Genomic DNA, 20413 nt, shown 5'->3' with positions numbered 1-20413 from the left:
CTGAATAAATGAGTTTTCTTCTACTTTCCTCTATTGAAAGAAAAGGAGGACTTGTGGCACCTTAGAGACTAACAAATTTATTTGAGCATAAGCTTTCGTGAGCTACAGCTCACTTCACTGGATGTAGCTCATGAAAGCTTATGCTCAAATAAATTTGTTAGTCTCTAAGGTGCCACAAGCACTCCTCTTCTTTTTGCGGATACAGACTAACACGGCTGCTACTCTGAAACCTTTCCTCTATTGCATTTTACTTCATCAGGAAGCATCTGAAATGGCCTTGGTTTATAGCACAGAATGCAACAGCCTGCTTACTGAGTGGCTCTTCTGACACATCACACCTGTGATCTATGCTGACTTCTGGAAGAAGTTTAAGTAGGGTGACCGTATTTTCCAAAGAGAAAACTGGACACCCCCAGCCGCTTGACCAAGGGGCTCCCCACCATGCTGTTGCCCGGTCACCGGGCCCCTGCTGGGGCCCCCTCACATGAGGCTGTTCCCCCCTTGTTGGAATCCTGAGGGGGAGGGGAGCTCTCAGGAAGCTGCAGCCTGGTTGCTGGAACCCAGGCAGGGGCGCATGTTGGAACGCTGCTTCTCCTCCCCACCCCCCCCAGTCCTGCCTCTCCCCTGCGGGGGGTTGGCATCTCCATTCACCCCCTCCCCATCGCATCCCACTTTTTCCCCAAAAGTTGGCATTTGTCCCGGTTGCTCTTGCCAGCTGAGCAAGTCAGCAAGAGCAACTGGGACAAATGCCTCCTTTTGGGGGAAAAAAAAAGTTGGGATGGCCAGGAGGACAGGGCTTAAAAAAGGGACTGTCCTGGCCAAAACGGGACGCATGGTCACCCTAAGTTTAACGGTTTGGGTTTTGACTTAAAAAGCCCTAAATGGTTTTGATCTTGGCTATGTGAAAAGCCACCTCTCTACTCACCTAATACAGTGACACCTGCTATAGCCTCCAGGATCAAATGGGAAGGAAACAGTTGCAGGGGGTTTTCAGTGAGGGACTCTGAAACCTCCACTGGACTCTGGTCTGACACAGCCTGCATTTGTTGGCTTTCAGGCCTATCCATTTCCCCAGGCTTTCCTGAATGGGGTGGAACTGGGGTGAGGGGGAATCTTAATTGCAGTGGGTGGGGAGGATTTTCCTCTTTGTGGCTATCAGATCCAGCTAAGTTTAGAATGTGTTTACAGTCATGCAGGGTGCCTAGAGTTCAGCTAGGAGCTTTTATCCCATTTAACTGAATACTCTTGGCCATAGGCTAGCCTTGAAAAGAGAGGAATGCCCTATATACTGAATCCAGTAAGCTTGTTTGTAGTAACTTCTTCACCAACGCTCCCCAATGACTGGAGTAAAAAATAACAAGGACAAACAATTCCCAGCACTTTCCTTGGGTGTTTTCCAAAGTTGACTTTCGCTCCGCAGCTGAAGAGAGCTTTCCTACACATATAAGAAAGCAATGCTTATATTTTTGTCCTCACGTCTCCGCTTCCTTTGGGACATTTTTTTTGTATTTCTCCCTCAGAGACTTTTCTTTTTTTAAAAAAATGTCTCTAGGTTTGCCCTGGTTTTCAGATGCAAGGTTCTGCTCCTCTTGTCCGTAGCTTTGGCTCAGACACCTTCCCCTTCCTCCTCTCCTTCAGTGCTGTTCACTCCTTCCCTCTCGCTGCTCCTCACTTAATTAGTTATTTGCAATTATTTCTCTCTTTATGTGGACGAGTATTTTCCCTTGGAAGCCGCTGCCTGCTCCTTTGGAGTCAGTGTAATCTGATTCCAGCCCCTGTGCAAACCCATTGGCGTCACGCAGCTTGGCGGCTGCAGCCCTGAGCAATCAACTGGTAGAATCATCGGGCCAGCTGAGCCCTGAGCGCTGACTAACTCCGCTGGCTGTGCGCGGTGCGGCTGGACGTCCACAGAAGTTGGTCCGCTAAAGGGTGTTACCTCACCCACCTTGTCTCTCTAACTCCACTTGCGGTCTGCCCTGTGTAGCTACAGTTAAAAGCCACCTGGGGATGCACCTGCCCCGGGCAATTATACAGAAGTTCTTATTTGGCAAGGGGCAATTCTTATCCTCTTTGACCTTATGAGAATGATTGGCCCTTCCAAAATAGTTAGCAAACAGAGGCTGAGAGTAGAAAGCCAAATGTTTCAAAAGCACAAAGAGTACAGCCTACTAGTTAGTGCAAGGGTAGGGAGCCCAGGACTCCTGGGTTCTATTCCCAGCTTTGCCATTCATTTGATGTATGGCTCTGGGCAAGTCATTTAATTCCTCTGAGCCTCTGTTTCTCTATCTGTAAAATGGAGCTAACATCACTTACAGAATCAAGTTCAAAAGGGTGTTGTGAGGCAAATCATTAGTATTTGTAAAGTACTTTGAAATCCTTGGCTGCGTGGTGCTACATAAAGGCAAAGTATTAGTGAAAATGCTGATAAAATGTACCTGATGCTTTTCCTTTCTGGAAAATTTGAGGATAATAAAATAGCTTTAAAGATAAGCAAGGAGATAAGCCGACATTCACAGCACACTCCTTAGCTATGTATTTTCATACTGTGTCTAACACAGCTGCTGTCCTATAAGCAATACCTATCTACAATTACAACTGGAGATGTCCAGGCTAATCAGGATCATTAGCTTCCACATCTCCAAGGACAGCACTAGGTCACACATGTTGGTGACTCCTTTCTGCCACATTTTTTTCATTTTTACACCATTTCTCCCCCCCCCTTTGTTTTTGTAAATTCAAAATTTGAAAAGTTTCAACCAATTATAGAACGAGTCAAAAAACAGGAGAAAACTTTCACAAGCCTTTTGTCTTAAATTTTCCCTGTTTTTTTTTTAATTTCAAAATTAAATTAAAAATAATATATTCCCCCCAGCTCTCAGTTGAGGCTCTGATTGGATTCCCTCCTACTTCTCAATAGCCAAGTGGTGACCATAACAGCCCAGGCCTTCTTCTACCTCCAGTTTGCAGAAGGTTACACCCATTTCTTTCAGAGGAGGACCTAGCTACTGCCATGAGCTTCATTTTGTCCTCAAGGCTAGACTCCTCTAACTCTCTCTCTTTCCTGACTGTTGGTCAAGGTCAGTCAGAGGATCTAGTCTGTACGTGTGGCAAATTGCCTGTTTCATGGGGGTAGCCTCCAAAAGCTTATCACACTAGTCTTATCTGCACCCTCCACTAGCTCCTTATTCACTTACAGGGCCAGTGCAAGGCTCTGGTTCTAATTGTTAAGGCCTGCAATGGTCTGAGACCAGGACACATTTGGGACTTCATAGGAGGCCTGGGATTTGTGCCAGATTAAATGTTGACTGTGTCATTAGTCTTTTGGGTTTCAAAAAGCATCTCTGCCGCTTCATATTTTTAAAATTGAATTAGTTTGCAGTAGGGCTGTGGATTAATTGCAGTTAACTCATGTGATTAACTTGAGTGAACTCCTTGGGGGAGATTTTTATGTCCCCTGCTCTGTTTTACCCACATTCTGCCATATATTTCACATTATAGCAGTCTCAGATGATGACCCAACACATGTTCGTTTTAAGAACACTTTCACAGCAGATTTGACAAAACGCAAAGAAGGTACCAATGTGAGATTTCTAAAGATAGCTACAGCACTCAACCCAAAGTTTAAGAATCTGAAGTGCCTTCCAAAATCTGAGAGGGACAACATGTGGAGCATGCTTTCAGAAGTCTTAAAAGAGCAAAACTCTGAAGTGGAAACTACAGAACCTGAACCACGAAAAATGAAAATCAATCTTCTGCTGGTGGTATCTGACTAAGATAATGAAAATGAACATGAATTGGTTTGCACTGCTTTGGATTGTTATCGAGCAGAATCTGTCATCAGCATGGTGGTTGAAGCATGAAGGGACATACGAATCTTTAGTGCATTTGGCATGTAAATATCTTGCAATGCCGACTACAATGGTGCCATGGGAACACCTGTTCTCACTTTCAGGTGACATTGTAAACAAGAAGCGGGCAGCATTATCTCCTGCAAATGTAAACAAACTTGTTTGTCTGAGCGATTGGCTGAACAAGAAGTAGGACTGAGTGGACTTGCAGGCTCTAAAGATTTACATTGTTTTATTTTTGAATGCAGTTATTTTTTTAACATAATTCTACATTTGTAAGTTCAACTTTCATGAAAAAGAGATTGCATGACAGTACTTGTAGTAGGTGAATTGAAAAATATTAATTCTTTTGTTTTACAGTGCAAATACTTGTAATAAAAATACATATAGAGTGAGCACTGTACACTTTGTATTCTGTGTTGTAATTGAAATCAATATATTTGAAAATGTAGAAAACATCCAAAAATATTTAAATAAATATTATTAACAGTGCGATTAATCGTGATTAATTTTTTAATCATGCAATTAATCGCAATTAATTTTTTTAATCGCTTGACAGCCCTAGTTTGCAGCAAACCAACCCCTAAAGGTCTCAGGGCCTTCCCCAGGTTCTATTCCCAGTGTTTAATGAAAATAATAACCATGGCAAAATGAGAACACAAGCCCCTGGCCTTTGAGTCACCCAGCCAAGTGAGTATTTTTCCCATGTCTCTCTTCAACCCCTTCTACTCCCCAGTAGAGACACTTTCATTAGGGAAATAAGATCCAACTGCTCTTAGTGCGTCCTGCATTAGCCACAACTACTCTCCTTCCTCTCACAATCATTGCAGATGGAGGAAAGTAGCTATTTCAGGTAATCCCTGTGGGCTACTTCCTATTTTCCACTGGGAATGTGGTCCTTAAAAGACCACTTCTCTATGAGTAACCGAATTAGGCAACTGTGGTCATTGAGGATCAGAGGCCGACTCTGCCTATGGTGAAGCTTTTGGGCCCAGAAGCTGTTGCAGTGGAGCCTAGACTGGCATGCCCTGCTGAAAGAGATCACAAGCCTGACTGTTTTGAGAGCACAGTGCAAACAGCACCTTTTCCTCAGAGCCTAGCAACTATGACAAAGGGTGGCGAATGAAGGTGAAGGGGAGAGAGGAGTAGAAGAAAAAAAAATATCCAAGTATAAGGGGCCAAATCCTAGAATGAGAAGAGCAGAGTCCATGTTGAATAACTTTTATGCTTATCTTAATATTGTACCTGGCACCTGGATACTCTAGTAATTGGCACCCCATAAATACCATAGACAGATAGTGATTGGCACTCCATAAATACTATAAACAGGTAAGTTTGCCTGTAGGAACCATTATGTTTCTCATAATGAACTGGCCAAGCCAGTTTGAGGGTGACAATAACAAGCAGATAGAAAACATACGATTTGGAAAACAGAGTCTTTGCACTTGACACAAACTCATAATGGCAATAAGGCCTAATATAGCAGTCCTGTATTAGCTTTAGGGCCCTAAATACCTGCCCCTGCCAGTCCATATTGGACTGATAAAAGGCAAGCTTATTGACTAATTGCAGGTAAAGGCCTGCCTTGTAGGAATACAATGGTGTTTCGTTCTCTCCTGGGACTCTTTGACCACTGGCCTGAGGCTGAAAAAAGGGGGCCAATTATGAGGTTTCCTTGGAATCAAACCAAGACCCTTTCACGTAGTCCACCAGGCAACCATTATCAAATCCTCAAGCGTGTCCTGGACTCCAAACAGAGGTATAGAACTGAACAAAAAAAATCATAATTTGAAATTTTTACGAAAAAAAAGGAGGTGGGATTTTTATGAACATTATTGTTGAGATTTTTGCCCCGTTTTTGATAGTTCTGCTGAGATGTCTCCTTCCAAATGAGAGACCGCACAGGGGAATGTATACATTTATCCAAGAGTCAGAGTAGAATTACTTTGGACATGAGTGACCCGTCCTTCTACCATACAACAAAAGGCACTGCCTGAACACTGAGAGGCAAATTATCCCTCCCGCATACCTCCCAAGGGAGGGGTAGTAGTGCTGCTGAAAGCACGGATCAGCCTGTGGGGTTATTTCTGTATTCTCCTCTGAAGGCTGCACAGAACTAAAGGATCCAAGAGCAATGTGATCCCAACCCATTGGATCACAGTGAAGCTGCATGGAGAGCTTGCACATCCACGCTTCTCAGTTTTCAGAGGAGCCGCCGTGTTAGTCTGTATCCCCAAAAAGAAAAGGAGGACTTGTGGCACCTTACAGACTAACAAATTTATTTGAGCATAAGCTTTCGTGAGCTACAGCTCACTTCATCGGCATCTGATGAAGTGAGCTGTAGCTCACGAAAGCTTATGCTCAAATAAATTTGTTAGTCTCTAAGGTGCCACAAGTCCTCCTTTTCTTTATGCTTCTCAGTTGTTTCCCTTCCCCTGGTAGCCTGGCTCACTCAGGAGTCACATGGCCACTTGTCCCTCTGTTGTGTCTGTGTAGCCAATCCCACTGGGACCAACAGCAAAGTTTAAACCCAGGACTTTCAGCACTAAAAGCACGAGTCTCTACCAACTGAGCTAAGGTACTATGAACTCTCTAGTTAGAAGCAGTAGCAGACTCACAAATCTCTGTAGATCAACCCCCTAGTGGGGGCCATGATACCTACATCTTCCTCCAAATGGGACATAAGAGGAGAGTTAAACAAATAACGGATTTTTTTCGTTAAGGGGCTAAACTGAAAAATCCAGAAAAAAATTCAGTTTGATACAAACCAAAACAATTTTTTAAATTGGAAAACTCAAGAAAAGAAAAATTGTTCTGAAGTGACCAATATGTTTCAAGTCAAATGCCAAAATATTTCCTTCAGGTTGTTTTTTATTCATTTTATGTTGGATGAACTATTTCAATCAATGCAAAGCAAATTTTTTTGAATTGTTCATTTTGATCTTGGCCATTGTGTGTGTGTGTGTGTGTGTGTGTGTGTGTGTGTGTGTGTGTGTAAAAAATAACTGCCCAGATTTAAAATTGAAATGCTGATTCAAATTGGAAAGTCAAAACAAAATGTTTTTAAATGGTTGAAAACAAAACATTTTAACTCTTTTGACTTTTTTTTGCCAACCAAAACTATTTTCCAAATTTGGCAAATACTTTTGAACCTTCAAAAATGCACTGTTGACAAAAAAAAAAAGCCATCAAAAAAGTTAACCAGCTCGTCATAAGACACATAGCGGAAATGATTGCTGCTATTTGCAGTGTTAATTCCATTGGCTTTCACAGCAGTATTTCGCCCAGGTTCATAGGGAGGCATACAACATGCAGCATCTGCTTCCTAGCTCCACTCCCTTCATCCATACCCTCAAATGGTAGAGTTGTGTACAATTACAGTGTGTTTACAAGGAGGGTCTTTTTTGGGTTGGGAGCTGTCTGCCAGGCAGGCCGTCCTTCCATTCCACAATCTTCAGGTCCTTTCTGCCTCGAATTCTGCTCCTGTGCTCCCATCCATGCCACACACTAAATGAGAGCATCTGGTCCTAAATTATTAGCACTTGGAACGTCATGAAGCCAGACCTTTTACCAAGAATTTGCTGGAGGGTGAGGTGATTATACATAAAGGGTCCTGGTCAACAGAGACTTAATGTGGGAACTGGGAATGCAATCCAGACAGCTGGCAAGCTCTTTGGCAAAGCAAGTCATGTAAACTTACTAGACAGGAAAGTTGCTTCGGTGCAACACAAATAATCTCCTCTGTAATAATGGAGAAAGGTGGGAAGAATGTGCGTTCTTCAGCTATATTTACCTGGCTGTTGTGAAAAATAAAAAAAACATGCTTAGCAAAGTAGGAGATTTCAGCATTAATGCGTGCTTCTTGGGTCCAAAATCATCAAGGTTACTTCAGTACATGCAGTCCTAGCTCTGCTGAAAGCTTTATGGATCTCCACTGACTTAATTAGTGCGGAATGCATGAGCTGGAGTCATTCTAACCTGCTTTGCAGTGACATGAACATATGTAAGCCCTATTCAGCTGACAGGAGTGTCCAGATTTTGCATCTGCACCTTTGAAAACAAAGCTGTGTCTGAAGTAGAAAAAAATGCAACAAGTTGCCCAGCTGATACAGCTAAAACAAATGGAAACAGCCACTAAACCTTTCACTGCCTCCAACCCTCCCAATAGTCTCATTACTGTGAACAATGAAGCACTTATTTGAAAAGTCCATTTCACAATGCAGGATGGATTCTGATAGAAGGTAATACAAGTGGCACTAAAGAACTCCACTTCCAAATTCTGAACTGAGTAGCCTGTGCCAATGCAACCCTTGTCAGTGTTTGGAGCGGCTTTCAAATAATGGATATAATAATACTTAATAATAGAAAGCATAATAGAAAACTGTAGCATAACAGAACAGATATTCTGATAATTACATCTAAGTATGAAGAAAAGAAACCCAATTTAAGGAAGTTTAGTACCTTAAATATATATTTTTTTAAAACAATCCTCAACCAGGAAACTGCCAACATAACGGTCTGTGTTAGAGCAGGAATCGGTGTCAACATTTGAATGTGTGGGAAACCAGAGACCTTCAAAGACATTGTAATGAAAATTTTAGTGTTTAAAATAAGGCCTGGATCTTGCCATCATTTGTGCATGTGAGTAACTTTACAAATGGGAGTAATCCCTTTAAGATCAACGGTACTAATCGCTTGTGTAAAATTGCATACTGGCATAAGTGCAGGCAGGGTTGGTTTGGCTAATTTAAAAGTTAATTTAATCACTGTTAAATTACAAAGAAAATTCAAATTTTATTTATTTTTAGAGCTGGCCAAAAGTTGGAATATTCCTTACAAGGGAAATTCCAAAAGTTTGAAAAATAATTAATTTTGTTTTGGAATAAAAAGAAGCAATTTGGAAATTTCCTGAGGAAGGTAAATCATTTTAAAGAAAAAGTCTCAAAACAATAGAAAAGCTTTGTTTTGAAAATTTTGAAATGAATTCCACCTGGGTACACCAGCTCCGAGGCTCCCAACTCAGTCACAGCTTCCAGGCTCCTTGCGCCGTGGCAGGAAGGCTCAAAGATCTGGTAGCACCCCAGTCTGCCAGGCTGCTGGCTCTGTGGCAGGGAAGTCCTGTGGTCCCTGACTCTGAAGCAATCTGCCAGGCAGGATGCTGAGGAGCTGGGCAGGAGAACTGTCAGGATACCAGATAAGTTGCTAAGCAGGTGATGGCAGTAACGCTGTTTGCCCAACCTGGGTAGGAAAGGGCACACATGTCCAAGCTAACCCAGATAGGTGTCATTTATATATCCCAGCACCAGCAACATTGGCTTCTACTCTGCATGATCAATCTCAGTCCCTCACTGGGAAATATCATTAAAATGTCAGCCAGCAATGAAAGACAACACAGCATCACTCACAGCTGGGTTGCTCCTGACAGTGATGGGTTTTTCTAATAAACTGCTTTGACAATCAGTTTACATATATTCTTATTTCAATTAGATGAATTGGTAAACAGTGGTAAAGCCTTTTGCAGAAGGAAATGCTTAAGTGTTATTATCAGAAGCAATAAATATTTATGGAGCTCTCTAGAGAGGGGTGGTGTTGATGGGACTCAAGACAAGGCCCCACCAGAACAATTATCAAAGTTGTGGCCGCAGACTATGGCTAAGTTGGGAAGCCAAGCTGTGCAGGACAGGGAGCATTACTGGGGAACACCAGCACTGCATCCTGTGGCAGGTTAGCTATTATTATTTGTATGACATTAGTACCTAGAAGCCATAACTGAGATCCAGGCTCCATTGTACTTGGCCCTGCATGATCACAGTAAGAAACAGTCTCCGCCCCAAGATGAGAGGGAAAAGGTGAGAGAAGAAACAGAAGCAAGGTAACTTGCGCAAAGTCACATGGCAGGTCAGTGGTCAAGTTTGAAATAGAACCCATGACTCCTAGTCCTGTGCCCGATCAATTAAGGCTCATGTAACCCTTCTGCCCGTCAGAGTTGGCAGCAACAAGGGCCGGGTTCAATATCTAGGGGATTCATTCCAATAACACAATGCAAACCGGCTCGAGCCCCCACCCGGTGACCTGGGACAAATATATACCACCCCCCTGGGCACCTCCAAGAGGCAATACTTCTCCTCTCGCAAGTACATAGTCTGAGTGTAGCAAAAAGCCTTTTAATAACAGAGAGAAACAATGTGGCATTATGTTGGGGAAACACCATCAACAGGATTCATAACACAACCCATGAGCAAAAAAACCCACCCCAAGCTAATTGGGGCATGCCCTTTCCCTTTGGTTCTTGAGTCCAGCAACCCCAAATCACCCAAAGTCCCAAAAGTCCAATGACCCAAAAGTCTCTGTCCCTGGTCAGGGCAGCCCCAGAGTTCAAAAGTTTATCTGCAGAGCTTTACCTCCCAACCTGGGTGGAGATTGGGGGGCGGGGGGGAGAGAGGTAAGGGACACCTTACATGATCTGAAGCTGACCGCCCCACAGCTCCATAGGCCTTCACTCCACCAGCCGCCCCACGAACTGCTTCGCTCGGCTCCGCTCCACTTGGCTCCGCTCCGTGGCCCACAAGCAGCTCCCACTGTCCCACAAACTGCTCCTCCAGCCGGTCCACAAACTGCTCCGCTCCGTGTCCCACAAGCAGCTCCCGCCGTCCTATGAACTGCTCCACCAGCCTGTCCACAAGGCACTCCAGCCGTCCCACAAACTGCTCCACAATATATCTTCAAGCTCCCCCACTACTTAACACAAAGCTTAGTGATTTCAGCTCTTTGGTGAATTCAGCTTGTAGTAGGGAAGCCTCAGTGCTGGTGCACCATTAGCCCAAAGTGAGCTCAGCAGCCTGTAACTAGACTCCTAATGGAATCAAAATTAGCTCTGATATTCCACAGTGGAGAGAAGAGGAAATGCAATTAGCATGTAAGGCCCTCACCCAGGGGCCCATACCACCAAGTATTAATACTTAGCCCCAGCCTCTCTCAATTCACAGAGTTTTGGAACCCATGACCCTTGCCTAGCGTGTGCTACTTAGTTGATGGTGAGTCCCTCCATCATAACAAAAGGCCAAGTACAGTTCCAAGCACAGTTCCCATAATCAGGGTAATAACAATTTATTCTTCCTGCCCCAATAACAGAGACACTGGGGATCCCACAGCAGCCAAAGTGACCATTTGGGCAGCTATGGCCTCATTCTAGGCGGGGTGGGTGTGTCTATGCAAATGAGATCGGCCCCTGAAGTTCTTTTCCACAACTTGCCACACCTCACCTCCAGATGTCAGGGTGGAGCTCATCTTGACACTGCTTACATCCATGTATCTCAACTGGTGGGTCGTGACCGAGGGGGTCATGAAAAGCAATGGGGCAGAGAGAAGGTTGCAAGGCAGTAAAAAGTTATTACACTCTAAAGCACAAAAAAATCTCCCTTTCCTATGCTTGCTAGTGCTGCACTATCTCCAGTGGGTACAGTGCTAGCCTGGGCTGTGGAAGACCTGGGTTCAATTCCTGCTCTGCAATAGACTTCCTGTGTAACCTCGGGCAAGTCATTTGGTCTCTGTGCCTATGTTCCCTTTCTATAACCATGGAATAATAGCACTTCCCTGCTTCACAGAGCATTTGTGAGGATAAATACATTAGTAATTGTGATAATATGTTGATGGAGACCATCCAAGTATGATAGATAGACCCTTTAAAATCAAGTATTCTCTGTCAACCTCTTGAAAAGTAAATTATATGTTTTTATAATTCATATATAAATGATATGTTTTACTCTTGCTTTTACAGTAAAAAGTCATGCTAATTTTTGACTCTGAAGAAGGAGGCTGTCATCCCGAAAAGCTGGACAAACACTGGTCTAGGTGATACCATCTAGGAGTCACAAGGTTCATGTAACCTCATCATTTGGATGCAGAAGTGGGACCTGTTCCTGGAAAGAACTGAGTGGCTCAGGTCCAGTACCTAAGGTATGATAACTAATCATTGCAGTTTTCTTTAGCCAGCATTTTGCCTCAACCTGTATCAGGCTCTTTGTCTTCATCATGGCTTCCACTATAACAAAAATAATGAACGTTACCTTTTAAGTCACTTTCTTTGACCAGGCTGTTTCACAGGCTGCCATGTTGAGAGAGATCCCTTCAGCTCTTACAGAAGGAAAGCCATGTCTGGAATGAAACACAGTAGCCATTCTGTGCCAATGAAACCACACAGTGGGGCTCTTAAGATGGAAAGTGAAGACTCGAACAGAATTATGTGCGGGGCAGGCTAATGGGCCAGAGCATAGTTGCCCAGCTGGAATTTGGCTAACACTCCTTGTGAAAAGCCCTATGGAATCATTAATGATTACAAGTGGTCTGGACCTCCTGTAACACCACATCAGAAAGAGGGTGTATCCAGCCGCACAATTGCTCCCCTAGTCACATGTATGTTACATTTTGCCTTATTATGCTTTTAATTACAGACTGCTTTGTGTGTCACATTTTTAATTATGTAGCCCTTTTGATCTGAATGGCACTATATTAATCTGTCTCCTTTCTTCACTTAGATTGACTCGCAAGGATAGAATTTAGGAATGGAAGTTAAATCCAGAAATTCAGTTCCAGAAAAGCAGGGGGTAGAGTGCACCTTCCCTTTCTTCCTTAAATGCTACAGGAATTGCTGGAGAAGATATTGATTAAAAATGCTGGGTCAAATTGTACTTTTGGGTGGATATACTTATGAAAGAGCCCAAGCCTTGTCTGTACCTGGGGCTAGATCCTTTCTGCTATGTATCCCTGGGTCCAGATCTAATGCATCCGAGGGTGCTGAGGGAGTTGGCTGATGTGATTGCAGAGCCATTGGACATTATCTTTGAAAACTTGTGGCCATCGGGTGAGGTCCTGGATGATTGGGAAAAGGCAAATATAGTGCCCATCTTTAAAAAAGGGAAGAAGGACAATCCAGGGAACTACTGGGGACCAACTGGCTAAGCAGCAGTTCTGCAGAAAAGGACCTGGGGATTACAGTGGACAAGAAGCTGGATATGAGTCAACAGTATCCCCTTGTTGCCAAGAAGGCTACTGGCATATTGGGCTGCATTAGTAGGAGCATTGCCAGCAGATCGAGGGAAGTGATTATTCCCCTCTATTCGGCACTGGTGAGGCCACACCTGGAGTATTGCATCCAGTTTTGGGCCCACCACTACAGAAAGGATGTGGACAAATTGGACAGAGTCCAGAGGAGGGCAATGAAAATGATTAGGGGGCTGGGGCATATGACTAACGAGGAGAGGCTGAGGGAACTGGGCTTATTTAATCTGCAGAAGAGAAGAGTGATGTAGGATTTGATAGCAGCCTTCAACTACCTGAAGGGGGTTCCAAAGAGGATGGAGCTCAGCTGTTCTCAGTGGTGGCAGATGACAGAACAAGGAGCAATGGTCTCAAGTTGCAGTGGGGGAGGTCTAGGTTAGATATTAGGAAACACTATTTCACTAGGAGGGTGGTGAAGCACTGGAATGTGTTACCTAGGGAGGTGGTGGAATCTCCATCCTTAGAGGTTTTTAAGGCCCGGCATGACAAAGCCCTGGCTGGGATGATTTAGTTGGGGTTGGTCCTGCTTTGAGCAGGGGGTTGGACTAGATGACCTCCTGAGGTCTCTTCCAACCCTAATCTTTTATGATTCTATGTAAATTGTCATAGCTCCATTGAAGTCATAGAGCTATTGCCTTCAATGGAGCTATGACAATTTTTCCCAGCTGACGTTCTGGCCCCTGGGATTCTGCAGTCAGAATCCAACAACCACTGTAGCTGTACCATTGCAAAACTCATTTATAGTCAAGGATGGCTGCAATTTGTACTGGTTGGTCTTATCCCGATTACCAGAATGTTTGTAATGTGGAGTTTATGAATGTGTGCAGTGTGGCAGTTCAGCTAGAGGAACCCAAAGAATTGTAAAGGAAAAACAGGTTCAAATTTCAAAAGGAAGCATTTTAAAATGTTTCCTCTGCAAAGGTTAGCAAAATATTGTTCTCCAAAAAATTGCATAGAACATTCAGTTGTCCTCCAGAGAGTTTTTCTGATTATGGAGACTGAATTCAATCCTTAACATGTGGAACACAGGGATTTTTTGTGTGTGTGTGTCCTGCTTTAAGTGTAAATCTTAATGTAACCTTAACTATGGAGTTACATTTGACATAATAAAGCCATCGTTCTCAGGAGCTAAGAACTGCCTTACCTTTCCCCCCTGTTACATAGATGGGAGGTTTTCATTAAGTTTTGAGCAATAGAAATCCCTCAGGAATCTCTCTGTTTGGGTACAAAAACCACACAACTGGGTGCTATTAGCCACCTTTACCCAGAGAATTTTCTGAATTCCCCCTCCCCCAACCAAGGACAAACCTCTGACACTAGCTCACATTATTGTTTGAAGACAGATTAAAATCTTGTGATTCTGACTTCATTTTGTTTTTAATTTCCACACTGTAAACGTCAGGGAAAAAAATACCCTATAATTATACTTCAGAAAAGACTATAATTACTTCCAATTAAATCAGGGCCCTGGATGTTTGAAAGATTTGACCACAGCTAGAATTTCATTAACTGATAACCAATTTTCTTATTTCAAAGTTTCATTAGGAAAGAAAGAAAGAAAGAAAGAAAGAAAGAAAGAAAGAAAGAAAGAAAGAAAGAAAGAAAGAAAGAAAGAAAGAAAGAAAGAAAATAATGCTTGAACTGACTGCATAAACTAGAAGATAGGAAATTGTGTTTAAGCCTCAAATAGAGGGACCACATCAGTTTTAGGCTATTTATTTCAGTGATACTCCTAGTAGGAAAGTGAGGCTGAGAAATCTGATCATATATGGCTGTACACATGTATGAATTGATCTGATCCCTGGCTTCCCTTGGGTGATAATACTTTGCACTTGCATGGATTTCAAAGCATTTTACAAACAATGGGCCTGATTCTTCACTGCCTTACTCCAGATTTATGCTGGGGTAGTGAGTGTAATGTGATGGAGAATCAGTCGTATTAATGTCAATTAAGCCTAATCAATCCTGTATTGCTAGACCTGTGTGTCACATATGTGCTGCCACACAACTTGAAAACATTAGAAATCCACTTCTTATCCGTAAAGGGAGCAGTTTGCATCAAATTTTCTTCAATGCAGAGATGTTAATGAAGTTCAGAGTGATGATAATTTTGACAATTATAATAGTAATAATTATTTACACTATCTGATTCCTGGGATAATTGTGCTGAGGGTTTTGAGGGTTTCTAAACTTTTCATCATTTTTGTTGCTCTCCTGTGGACTTTCTCCAATTTTTTCCACATCTTTCCTAGAATGTGGCACCCAGAATTGGACATGATGCTCCAACTGAGGTGTCACCAGTGTCAAGTAGAGCAGAACAACTACATCCTGTGTCTTACCTATGACACTCCAGTTAATACACTCCCAGAATGATATCCGCCTTTTTTGCAACTGCATCACATTGTTGACTCATATTCAATTTATGATCCACTATGACCCTAAATCCTTTTCAGCAGTACTACCACCTATCCAGTTATTCCCCATTTTGTATTCATGCATTTGAATTTTTCACAAGTGAAGTACTTTGGACTTATCTTTATTGAATTTCATCTTATTGATTTCAGACCAATTCTCCAATTTGTTAAGATCATTTTGAATTCTAATCCTGTCCTTCAAAGTGTTTGCAACACCTTCCAGCTTGATGTCATCTGCAGATTTTATAATCAGTGAAATGCCTGCAAACTGCATGGAAACTTTTAAAAAACACCATACTAGAGGCTCAAATTAAATGTATACTCCAAATTAAAAAACATAGAGGACCAAAAAAGTGCCACCCTGGTTTAACAACAAAGTAAAAGAAACGGTTAGAGGCAAAAAGGCATCCTTTAAAAGTTGGAAATCAAATTCTACTGAGGAAAATATAAAGGAGCATAAACTCTTACAAGTCAAGTGTAAAAGTATAATTAGGCAGGCCAAAAAAGAATTTGAAGAACAACTAGCCAAAGACTCAAAAACTAAAAGCAAATTTTGTTAAGTACATCAGAAGCAGGAAGCCCGCTAAACAATCAGTGGGGCCACTGGATGATCGAGGTGCTCAAGGAAGATAAGGTCACTGAGAAGCTAGATGAATTCTTTGCATCAGTCTTCATTGCAGGATGTGAGGGAGATTCCCACACCTGAACCATTCTTTTTAGGTGACAAATCTGAGCAACCGTCCAAGATTGATGTGTCAGTAGAGGAGGTTTTGGAACTAACTGATAAATTAAACAGTAATAAGTCACTCCAAGAATTCTGAAGGAACTCCAATATTAAATTGCAGAACTACTAACTGTAATATGTAACCTATTATTTAAATCAGTTTCTGTAGCAGATGACTGGATGATAGCTAATGTGATGCCAATTTTTTTTAAAAAAAGGCTCCAGAAGCAATCCTGCCAATTACAGGCCAGTAAGCCTAACTTCAGTACCAGGCAAATTGGTTGAAACTATAATAAAGAACAGAACTATCAGGCACATAGATGAATTTACTGGGGAAGAGTCAACATATGGCTTTTGTAAAGGGAAATCATGTCTCAACAATCTAGTAAAATACTTTTAGGGAGGGTCAACAAACATGTGGACAAGGGTGATCCAGTGGATATAGGTTTCAGAGTAACAGCCGTGTTAGTCTGTATTCGTAAAAAGAAAAAAGAAAAGGAGTACTTGTGGCACCTTAGAGACTAACCAGTTTATTTGAGCATGAGCTTTCGTGAGCTACAGCTCACTTCATCGGATGCATAGTGTACTTAGACTTTCAGAAAGCCTTTGACAAGGTCTGTCACCAAAGGCTCTTAAACAAAGTAAGCAGTCTTGGGATAAGAGGGAAGGTCCTCTCATGGATCAGTAACTGGTTAAAAGATAGGAAACAAAGGGTCAGAATAAATGGTCACTTTTCAGAATGGAGAGAGGTAAATAGTGATGTCCCCCTGGGGTCTGTAGTGGGATTGGTACTGTTCAATATATTCATCAATGATCTGGAAAAAGGGGTAAACAGTGAGTGCAAAATTTGCAGATCATACAAAATTATTGACTGTTAAGTCCAAAGCAGACTGTGAAGTGTTACAAAGGGATCTCACAAAACTGGCTGACTGGACAACAAAATGGCAGATGAAATTCAATGTTGATAAATGCAAAGTAATGCACATTGGAAAATATAATGCCAATTATACATGCAAAATGATGGAATCTAAATTAGCTGTTACCACTCAAGAAAGAGATCTTGGAGTCATTGTGGATAGTTCTCTGAAAACATCCACTCAATGTGCAGCGGCTGTCAAAAAAACTAACAGAATGTTGGGAATTATTAGGAGTGTGATAGATAATAAGACAGAAAATATCATAATGCCTCTCTATATATCTATGGTACACCCACAACTTGAATACTGCGTGCAGATCTGGTCACCCCATTTCGAAAAGGATATATTAGAATTGGCAAAGATACAGAGAAGGGCAACAAAAATGATTAGGGGTATGGAACAGCTTCCGTATGAGGAGAGTTTAAAAAGACTGGGACTTTTCAGCTTGGAAAAAAGACAACTAAGAGGGGATATGATAGAGGGTTATAAAATCTTGACTGGTGTGGAGAAAGTGAATAAGGAAATTATTTATTCCTTCACGTAACACAAGAACTAGGGGTCACCAAATGAAATGAATACGAAGCATGTTTAAAACAAACAAAAAGAAGTACTTCTTCACACAATGCACAGTCAACTTGTGGAATTCATTGCCAGGGGATGTTGTGAAGGCTAAAACTATAACAGGGTTCAAAAAAGAATTAGATAAGTTCCTGTAGGATAGGTCCATCAATGGCTATTACCCAGGATGGTCAGGTATGCAACCCCATGCTCTGAGCATCCCTAGCCTCTGTTTACCAGAAACTGGGAGTGGATGACGGGGGATGGATCACTCGATGATGGCCTGTTCTGTTCATTCCCTCTGAAGCACCTGGTTTTGGTCATTGTTGGAAGACAGCATACTGGGTTAGATGGACCATTGGTCTGACCCAGTATGGCTGTTCTTATGTTATGTAAGCATAATCTCCAGTCCATTATCCAAGTTATTAATGAAAATATTGAATGGTACTGGAGCCAGGACTGACCCCTCTGTGATTTCACTAGATATGCCCTCCCACTGGTAACTACTGTGAGCATGACCTTTCAATCAGCTGTGCACATACCTTATAGTATTTCATCTAGACCCCATTTCCCAAGTTTGCTTATGAAAATGTCATGTGGGACTGTGTCAAAAGCCTCACTAAAATCAAGATATATCATGTCTACAGTTTCCCCCCTATCCCCTAAGCCAGTAATCTCTAAGGGTATGTCTTCACTACGAAATTAGGTCGAATTTATAGAAGTCAGTTTTTTAGAAATTGTTTTTATATAGTCGATTGTGTGTGTCCCCACACAAAATGCTCTAAGTGCATTAAGTGCATTAACTCGGCGGAGTGCTTCCACAGAACCGAGGCAAGCGTCGACTTCCGGAGTGTTGCACTGTGGGTAGCTATACCACAGTTCCCACAGTCTCCGCTGCCCATTGGAATTCTGGGTTGAGATCCCAATGCCTGATGGGGCAAAAAACATTGTCGCGGGTGGTTCTGGGTACATGTCATCAGTCCCTCCCTCCCTCTGTGAAAGCAACAGCAGACAATTGTTTCGCACCTTTTTTCCTGAGTTACCTGTGTAGACGCCATACCATGGCGTCTCCTGGGTAGGTCTCCTGGGTGCTGGCAGACGCAGTACTGCATTGCTACACAGCAGCAGCAACCCATTGCCTTGTGGCAGCAGACGGTACAATAGGCCTGAAAACCATCCTCATCATGTCCGAGGTGCTCCTGGCCGCCTCGGTAAGGTCAGTCAGGAGCGCCTGGGCAGACATGGGTGCAGGGACTACATTAGGAGTGACTCGACCAGGTCATTCTCTTTAGTCCTGCAGGCAGTCCTATTGTACCATCTTATGGTCAGCAGGCAGGAGATGTGGATGGCTAGCAGTCCTATTGCACCATCTTCTGCCGAGCAGCCAGGAGATATGGATGGCTTGCAGTCCTTCTGCACCATCTGCTGCCAGCCAAAGATGTAAAAGATAGATGGAGTGGATCAAAACAAGAAATAGACCAGATTTGTTTTGTATTCATTTGCTCCCCCCTCCCTCCCTCCCTCCATGAAGTCCTGCCTGAAATACCAGAGGGAGGGATAGCTTAGTGGGTTGAGCATTGGCCTGCTAAACCCAGAGTTTTGAGCTCAATCCTTGAGGGGGCCATTCTGTGTGACAGTTGTTTTTGTTTCTCTTTGATGTAAAGCCACCCTCTTTGTTGATTTTAATTCCCTGTAAGCCAACCCTGTAAGCCATGTTGTCAGTCGCCCCTCCCTCCGTCAGAGGAACGGCAGACAATCGTTCCACACCTTTTTTCTGTGCAGACGCCATACCACGGCAAGCATGGAGCCTGCTCAGATCACTTTGGCGATTAGGAGCACATTAAACACCACACGCATTATCCAGCAGTATATGCAGCACCAGAACCTGGCAAAGCGAAACTGGGCGAGTAGGTGACGTCAGCGCGGTGACGAGAGCGATGAGGACATGGACACAGACTTCTCTCAAAGCATGGGCCCTGGCAATGCAGGCATCATGGTGCTAATGGGGAAGGTTCATGCCATGGAACGCCAATTCTGGGCCCGGGAAACAAGCACAGACTGGTGGGACCGCATAGTGTTGCAGGTCTGGGATGATTCCCAGTGGCTGCGAAACTTTTGCATGCGTAAGGGCACTTTCATGGAACTTTGTGACTTGCTTTCCCCTGCCCTGAAGCGCATGAATACCAAGATGAGAGCAGCTCTCACAGTGGAGAAGCAAGTGGCAATAGCCCTGTGGAAGCTTGCAACGCCAGACAGCTACCAGTCAGTTGGGAATCAATTTGGAGTGGGCAAATCTACTGTGGGGGCTGCTGTGATGCAAGTAGCCAATGCAATCAAAGATCTGCTGATATCAAGGGTAGTGACCCTGGGAAATGTGCAGGTCATAGTGGATGGCTTTCCTGCAATGGGATTCCCTAACTGTGGTGGGGCGATAGACGGAACCCATATCCCTATCTTGGCACCGGAGCACCAAGCTGACAAGTACATAAACTGCAAGGGATACTTTTCAATAGTGCTGCAAGCTCTGGTGGATCACAAGGAAAGTTTCACCAACATCAACATGGGATGGCCAGGAAAGGTACATGACGCTTGCATCTTCAGGAACTCTGGTCTGTTTCAAAAGCTGTAGGAAGGGACTTTATTCCCAGACCAGAAAATAACCATTGGGGATGTTGAAATGCCTATAGTTATCCTTGGGGACCCAGCCTACCCCTTAATGCCATGGCTCATGAAGTCGTACACAGGCAGCCTGGACAGTAGTCAGGAGCTGTTCAACTACAGGCTAAGCAAGTGCAGAATGGTGCAGAATGTGCATTTGGATGTTTAAAAGTGCGCTGGCGCAGTTTACTGACTCAGTGAGACCTCAGCGAAACCAATATTCCCACTGTTATTACT

The sequence above is a fragment of the Natator depressus genome, chromosome 1 (assembly GCF_965152275.1).
Source record: "Natator depressus isolate rNatDep1 chromosome 1, rNatDep2.hap1, whole genome shotgun sequence".
Classification (NCBI taxonomy): domain Eukaryota; kingdom Metazoa; phylum Chordata; order Testudines; family Cheloniidae; genus Natator; species Natator depressus.
Note: the sequence above shows the minus strand (reverse complement) of the source record.